We start from the raw sequence: 8,258 nt of genomic DNA on the forward strand, positions 1-8,258 counted from the left end.
AAGATGCAGACCCTACAGAGAGCCCCAAGTCTCTCCATCCAGCTGTGCTGGCAGAATGGAGATGTGAAGGCCCAAGGGGGAAATGGTGGGACACTGTGCCATTTGCTTTAATGGACTGACCTCCACTGGTCATATTTTTCATATTTAATCATTTTTATTTTCTTGATTGCTGTGTCTTTTAAAGCATATGCTGCCTTGGGACTTTCGGTAAGAGGTGGCATGGAAATGCTTTGAACAAACCAACCAACACACTTTCAATTTGAAAGCATCCCAGAGTGCTAGTCTCCAAAGGGTGAGCCGTGTTGGTTTACTGCAGAACAAAGGGTGTTGAGGCTTGTGGCTGACTTTAGCCTGTGGAAGTTTATTATGCCATAAAGTTATTAAGTCTTTGAATTGTCACAGGATTCTTGGCTGTTTTGAGAGCATCAACCAAGCTCTTCATCTCCTTTAGCAAAATCTACACCCTTTCAGGGCATGTTCCAACCAAAGTTGAACACATTTAAAGCTGCAGTCCTATACCTTGGAAATAAGTAGGATTTATTTCGGAGTAAAGATGTATCAGGCTGCATTGATTGCAAAAGGCAAAGTGAAGCATATGCCTGCCTCTCTCCTGTTGGGAGTCCATGTGGCACAAAAACAATGCCCTCCCCAGTGGGGCCCACTTTTGATGCCTTCTTGCTAGGACATTGAGGGTTGCAACCTGCATCAGGTAGTGCTGGTTTATTAAAATAGAAGCCTAGGGTTTGCTTAAAAGGAAAATTGGGAGAGCAAAATCTGGGGTAGGGAACCTGCAAACCCCTTAAGACATTGTTAAGCTATAATTCCCACCATCCTCTCTGCCCCTGATCTTTCTGTCTGGGGCACTGGGTTCCCCTCTCCTGATCTCATGAAAGACTAGGCCTAGGATCTTCCTTGTGTCAGGAGGAGAATTGGATTAAAGCAAAAATAGCATTGCACCCTCAGCTTAACCCTGCTTCTTTGGAAGTGACTCCCATTGATTCCAATAACGCTTCCTTCTAGATAATTGTGTCTAGGTCCGCAGCCTTAATTGGGCAGAAAGAGATCAGTTCCAGCCAAGAAAAGTTACTGGTAGGTGCTTGTTGGCTCCTAGTAGCTTATTATGAGTACCAAAACCTGATGCATCATAATAGATTGATGCTGTAGACCTGCTTTATAAATTCATTGAGCAGCCATGATTCACAGCCCTTTTTCTCTGTTATGTGCAGTGCAGCTGCATCCTTTGAAATCAAGTATCCACCACCTGGGATTTAAAGCACAGCAAAATGTGTGCAAGAAACAAATTTCTCTTGGTTTTTGCCTCTTGGTCTGCACATTTGTCAAAAAACCCTTCCGGATACTGCATGAAGCCCAGTCCATCATGGCTGTGCAGAGAATGAATGTTAAGAGGCTGTCCTTTTGGACAACAACAAGCACCTTCAGCTCTTGTGTTTGAGGTTCAAGTCTTGCAACTCTCATCCATGCTGTTCCACACATTACACAGAGAAATCCACTGCAGGAATCTGAGCCCAGTAAATGTATGAGATACCCGTTTGTTTCAATCCCAGGTCATGTGGGCATCTGCTTTGCCACTGTGACAAAAGATAGTTTGGCCGTTGCTCAACATCTTGCCTGGTGAAGAGTTCTGGAGAAGTCAAAAGCCTGCTTCACTTTTGTGACATATTGATTGATCCCAATAAAGACTTGATCCACGGGTGGATTTTGGGAGTTTGTTCATAGCTGTCAACGTTTCCCTTTTTTAAAGGGAAATTCCCTTATTCCGAATAGGATTCCTTGCAGGAAAAGGGAAAAGTTGACAGCTATGAGTTTGTTTATGGGACTGGCTTTGATTCCCCCCTCCTCATGTTGCTGGGTAGCATTTAAAGAACCCACATATTTGATCTAATATGAACTGTATATATCTGTCTCATGGAGACTTTTCATTCCCCACAAAAAAAGAACAAATAGACCTTCTGTCTGCATACACACATAATTAAGGGGATAGAAGTAGAAAGGAGAGGAAGGAAAATTGCTGGGGAGGGGGCAGGCTCTGTGCTCCCAGTCCCAGGGAAGGAAGGGCCTGCTGGCGGTGCTACCTTCAAGTCAGTGCTCAAAATTACAGGTGGGGAAGTAGGGGGTCTTTAATCAAACCCACAAGCCCCATCCAACTTAGCTTCTCCCAGTTTTAGCCTGCCAATATTTGGGTGTCCTGTCCCATCTTCTGCAGTGTTGCTCTTTTAATAGGCATGTCTTAAAAGGGTGTCTCTTAGATCCCCCTCTGGTCCCTCCATGCTGACCTTTGAGTCCACAGCTCTGGTAAAAGCCATTCCTCCTCACCCTCACCCTCCTTGCACATCAATTTTCCAGGTGGTTGCTAGGTGCCGTCACAGGACTGGTTGCCATGAGACCCAAAGGGGGTGGGTGTTGGGGGCAGAGCTGGGTTGCTGCTGCAGATTAATTTCTGTCACTTGGGCCTCTCTTGCTGCTTCCTGCTCAAGGTGGTTGCCTCATGGGAGACCCCCCCCCCCGCCTGATGCAAGCTTGCTTGAGATGAGCAGGAGGCCCCAGAGGTGCCTAGCTCCCATTTCCTTGCACTGTATTGTGCCCAGGTTGTCAACCTGGCTTGGCTCTGTGGTTGAAGTGACAACAATATGCGTGTCTTCTGCTGCCCAACAGATGTTTGGACTAGGCCTCCCCATAAGCCTCTGCCAGTGTGGCCAAAACACCTAGAGGGCACATCTAGAGAACATTGTATATTTAAAAGCTTCCTAGAAGCCAGCCAAAGACTTAGGTAATAACATTTCTCCCTTTGAAGGTTGCCCTGGTCTATAGAGGTCTGCCCAGAGGTTATTGATCCATTTGCAGTCAGATTCTAGGTCCCAGGCCATCACCAGCTTGGTGTCCTCCTGTCCTTAGGCTATCAGGGCTGACGGGAGTTGCAGTGCAAAACACCCAGAGGGCATGAGGTTTGCAAAGGCTGAAGGATTCATGTGCGTACTTGAAAAATGCAAATATTGGAATTGAATTGTTTAATGATTTTCTTCCTGGGACTCTTGCTTTCTTTCTCTCTCTTTAAAGGGAAATGTACTTTCTTTGCTTATGACTGACTCATCATGGGCAGATGAAACTCTAATCAACCTTCAAATTCCTCTTGGGTGTTAAAAGGCAGGTGTGGCTCACTTCTCTTCCAGTGGAAAACCACCCTCTTTCGCTAATGCTTGGAAGAAAAATGTAAACCTTAACGGTGACATCCGCCTCCTATAAATGGTTAGCATTTCACAATACATTCTTGCAACCTTCTGTACACATCACTGAGGCCTAAAGAAGCATAGTTAAAAGGGAAGGCTGGACCTTGTGCATGCACACACAAGTTGTTTTCTCTCCCATGTTATCCTTCTCTGCTTCCAAGCTGTCCCAAAACCATGGAGGGTGGAAGTGGGATGAGGGAACACCTGTGGTCTTTCAGATATAGTTGGTCTCCAGCCCCCGTCGTCATCATCCCTGACCACTGGGCATGCCAGCTCCTGGAGCTGATGGAATCTGGTGTCCCATAACCCCTGGAAAACCCCAGAGGTTCCCCATTCCCACACTCTTCCCTACACTAGACCTGCTGGGTGGTGGCGAATTAACAGGGTTTTCATCCTTGCTGGAACAGCCTGTGGGATGGGCTTTAATGGGCAGGAGAGGATATATTAATTGCAAGAGCAGCTGCGTTGCATGCTGAAGTCCCAAATTGGAAGCATCTCCTGTTGGTTGGTTTCTGAAAGCAGCGTTGCAGGGAAAAGTCTCTCTGTGGTCGGAGACCCTGACGGACTGTGCCATGGCAGGCTAGATGGGGCTTGTGGTCAGATGCAGCAGGGACGACCCTCTGGTCTGCCTTGGTGGAGAAGAGCCTCCCTAGTCTGGCTCTGTTTCCCCCTTTTCCAGCAGACCAGCTGCAGGAGCAGCTCAGGCCCGCCCCCTCCAGCCTGTGCTGCTGACAAACCTCTAAGCCCCAGGGCTGGCCACGGCTGTTGTGGCACATTCCTGCTTCTCTGGGCAGAAGAAGGGCTTGTTTGCAAGCTCCTGCGCCTGGGAAAGGAGGCAACACCACAATATCACTTGATCAGCCAGCGAGGCCACATGACAAACAGCTGAGAGTCATTAGGGTGGGCTGGCAGGCAGGCTGGGCTGAGAGAGGGGGGGCTACTTTGGGTGCAGCCAGACTAGGGGAGCCAAGGGGACCTTCTGAAAACCGGCTCCTTGTTGCTCTTACCTCCTCACGTGCCAGCTGGCTGCTTTCCATGGCTCTGCTACTGGACCACAGACCCAAATTCCATCTCTGCTTGGGGACCTGTCTGTAGGACCTGCTGGGAAGGTGGGCGCAGCTGAGCATCTCCTGCCAATTCCAATCAGGTAAGGAAAGGATTTCTTCATTCCTCCACTCTCCTTTCTTCTTCTTCAATGGTTTAAGCTCACGTTATCTGTGTGCAAACTACCTCACTAAAATTACACACCTTCAATGAACCCGAACTTAGCTAAATTATACCAGGGAATTAGGGTGAACTTCAGTTACGATGCCAATCTGCCAAAGGGGGGGGGGGAGATTTCAGATGGATTCAGTGAAATCCCCCTGGGTACGTTTCCTTGGAAGTCCTTTGAGCTTAGGGGGTGAATGCATTTAGGGTGGCAGCCCCAAGTCCTTGGGGGATGGTAGGGTGGGCTCCTTGGTTCTTTGGAGCCTGACCCAGGGCTCTGCTGTTCACATAATGTGTCTAAATGCTGGAGGCTTTCTTGCTGAGCTGACCCTGGGAAAGTGGGTTTCCTTTAATTTTCAGAAAGCGCATTTTAATCTCTAAGCTGTGCTGCCCTAGCTTGTTCTTTATAAACGGGGCATGTTTAGGCCAAAGGAAGAAGTGTGAAAAAGAAAAAAAGGTGCAAATGTATTCAGGTAGCTTTCAAACACTTAAAGGGATTTCTGAAAATGAGGAGGAAGAAGGTGTCTTCTTTACGCACAGCCAGGGTATTGTGAGCTTAGCCAAACGGGTGCTTTGCACTACAACTCCCATCGGCCTCAGCCAGCACAGCCTTTTCTTCCATTTGCTCCTCAGCTGCATCCTTCTCCAAAAGCTTGGGCGAAAACACAGCAGCTGGGTCAGGCAAGGCTGCCTAGGACATTTTGCTGCCTTAGGAAATCCTGAAAATCCTGCCACCAACTGCATGTATGCAGGCTGCTGACTGACCATACACTTTGGGCCAGGGCCGGCCCACCCATGAGGCAAGGTGAGGCAGCTGCCTCAGGTGGCAAGATTCACCGGGGCAGCAGACCCTGATGCCGATCTTCTCCCCACAGCCCTTGTTCCTGATGTAGATTTTCCTTCTTCACTGGTGGGTTGGGGAGCTCCATGTTGGGGTTTGCCTCAGGTCCCAAAGTGTCTTCCGCTGCTTCCATGTCTGCATGCCGCCTGAGGTGCCCTGGGGAGTGAAAGGAAGGGTGCAGCAGCAGGAGGAGGAGGGCAGCGGTGGGCATGCTGGGTGGGCCTGAGGCGGCCACCTTCCCGCACCTCATGGGCAGGGTGGCTGGTCCAGCAGCCAGGGCGTGTCACTCTCCCACATGTCCTGCAAGGGCTGCTCCCCTCACTCGCTGTGGGACCTGGGCAGGACAGCTCCCCGCCGGATCGTGTCCTTTGCCTTTCAAGATGGGCCATGGAGAGCCTTGTTGCTGGGTGGCTGGCCAGTCCAGACTCAGAAGGACATAATGCTCTTAATGAAGGGAAAGAGAAAAAGGCCACTTTGTTACGTGCATTCAGCTCCCACCAACATGAAAAGAAATAATTCTTTGCTTGGGGATCATATGATGCAGCCTGGAAGTTGGCGGTTTGTCAGTTGTGCGCTGGGCCAGAGGCAGGTCTTCAGCCTTGCTGCAACTGCAGGCTGGGCAACCGCAGCACAGTTGTCTGGCAGGGTTCCTCTTCCTTCAGCTCCTCTGAACTTCACGGAAACGAAGGGGATGTGGAGAAAGAGCTTGCGGAATTTCTTTTTCCTCAAGCCGTCCAAAAGTGCTGAGGGCCTGTCAACCACTTACACTGTGGGGCTGAATTAAATCAACCACATTTAACAGACAGAATAAACTATAAGGAACTCAAGCATTTCCCAGCTCATTTCAGGCTGTTTGGCTGGCTGCCAAGGTGAGGTGCCACCTGGAATCAGGGAGAAGCTGCTTCGGAAGGAGAAGGTCTCCAGCTTTGATCACTGGAAGCATCTCCAGTCCAAAGGCTCAGTCATAGGAGAGGCTTCTCTGCCTGAAGCTGTTATTATTATTATTATTATTATTATTATTATTATTATTATTAATAATACCCCATACATCTGGCTGGGTTTCCCTAGCCATTCTGAGCACCTCTCAACAGGAGCAGGCAGGAGTCTGAAGGGTGGGCCGAGGAGGCAAGGGGGCAGGAGGATGATCCAGGGGTAAGGGTCAGTGATTTGTGAGGTTCGGTGCCACCTGTGAAGCAGGGGGAAGAGGGGCAGTCGGAGAGGACAGAAGAGGAGCTGGAGGAAGAGTTGCAGGAAGGTGAAGAGGTGGAAAAGATTCCCAGGGAGAGTCGGGGAGAATCTCCTTCGTCCCCTGGTATCTACAAGGACAAGGAGGGGCTAAAAGCGACAGGAGCTGCTGGAGATGCTTTCATGTGGTACATCGGAAGAGGGGAGTTAAATGTCCTGATGGAGGCATGGTTGCGCTGTTGCACAAACTGTTTAGGGACTCGGCTATACAGCTGCAAATAAAACGTTTTGAATGTGTTGTAAAGTGCAATATACAGAGGGCGATTTTGAGCCAAAGCAAATTCAATGCATTTTTCAAAAACGATTTTCAAAAAAGCATTTTCACAACGTTCTTAACATGTGTGTAGATTCCACTTTGGTTGGAGGACAAGTCTGAAGATGGAGATGCCTATCTAGCTATTTCGCACAAGTGGTGCATGCAATTCTTGCATATTAGGAGCTGACACGTGCTTTGCCAATAAAAAACTAGACTTCCAATCACATTGAGTGCTTTGCCAATAAAAAAATAGACTTCCAATTGCATGTCCTCATTGGGGGCTGGGTGTGCTCAAGATAGAAGCCCCGGAGAATCCCTGCCTGTCTAAGTAGACAAATCTGGGCTAGACAGATCTTTAAGTCCAGCTTGGTTTGTGGCATTTCCTTGTCTGTATTTTCAGCGCACTTTAGGCATTGAGCTCAGCTTCAGCCTAAGAAGTGGACTGTGCCTATGAGGTTGAAAGATGCCCTATAAACATGCCTTACAGCCAGAGTTTATACCAAGTCTAAGAGAGGACCAAAGCCCTGGGGGAAAGGATGGGAAGCAAACAAAACATTTGGGCAGGGGCAGAAGGCCCTAGGACACCCCCCCCCCCAAATCTCTTGTTATATGAGCTCATTCAATCCCTTAGAGTGCAAATCCCCCTGGTTTTTGTTCACACTGGTGAAATTTGTAGCAATTATATACAACATTCCCTTTTGGCACAAAAATGTTCCGTAAAGCCCTGCATGAAATATCCACCCTGGCAGTTAATAAGCGCTACCCATTTCCTTGCTTCAGAGATTTCTGTATCATTAACTGCTAACAAGTCATTTTCAAACATCCACATCCAAATAGGGAACGCACTTAGAGGGTCCCCTGGGCATTGAAGAAAAGGCACTGGTGGCTTCAGCGATAAAAGAGCCGTCCTTTGTTGCCAGGTAAGTTGTGTCCAAGAATTAAAGGTGAGGGAAACAACAAGGACTTTTTCCTGAGATAAAAAGCAAAAATCCTAGCGAGACTAAACAAATACGACTTGTAGGCCTGGCAATTCCCGGGCTTTTTAAATGGACTGAATCCCTCCAGCTGGCTATGATTGACAGCTGCCTTAAAGGAAAACTCCCTACTAAATCACCACCACAGGATCCAGGGCCAAGGGCTCTTGGGCTACAGGCGTTTCTGCTCTGGAGACGCCTGGAGGTGAAGCTGAACGGAAAACGCCTAATGCCTGTGATCAAACTGATTTGACAAGAAGGAAAAACCACACTGTTTGTTTTAGTGGAGAGGCCGATAAGCACTCAGCGATGTCACTTCCTACACCGTCCAGTCGGAGCCTAGTGTTTCCCGCTGCTTTTGCAGGAAACAAGCGAAAAAGCAGAAAGAGCGCGGACTAGCTAGCTGCTGCTCCAGATTAATCTGTGCTGTTCAGTGTGAGTTAGAGGAGTTCCAGCTCTGGCCGCCTGTGTCGCTTCCCAGGCTCTTC

General features: G+C 48.7%; 1 protein-coding gene across 4 annotated transcripts in view; it reads left to right on the plus strand.

The window, feature by feature from the left end:
- The first annotated feature begins 4,019 nt into the window (after positions 1-4,019).
- Positions 4,020-8,258, plus strand: part of RAB27A (RAB27A, member RAS oncogene family) — a 21,495-nt gene continuing 17,256 nt past the window's right edge. For 2 of the 4 annotated variants that reach the window (XM_083712934.1, XM_083712936.1), the window contains exon 1: positions 4,164-4,392. The gene's annotated coding sequence lies outside the window, so the exon portion shown is untranslated. Of the gene's footprint in view, positions 4,393-7,633; positions 7,717-8,258 lie in introns of all 4 variants that reach the window. The other 2 variants (XM_083712933.1, XM_083712935.1) reach the window with 2 other exon arrangements.

This window comes from Podarcis gaigeae (assembly GCF_964106915.1).
Source record: "Podarcis gaigeae genome assembly, chromosome: 14".
NCBI classification, from domain to species: domain Eukaryota; kingdom Metazoa; phylum Chordata; class Lepidosauria; order Squamata; family Lacertidae; genus Podarcis; species Podarcis gaigeae.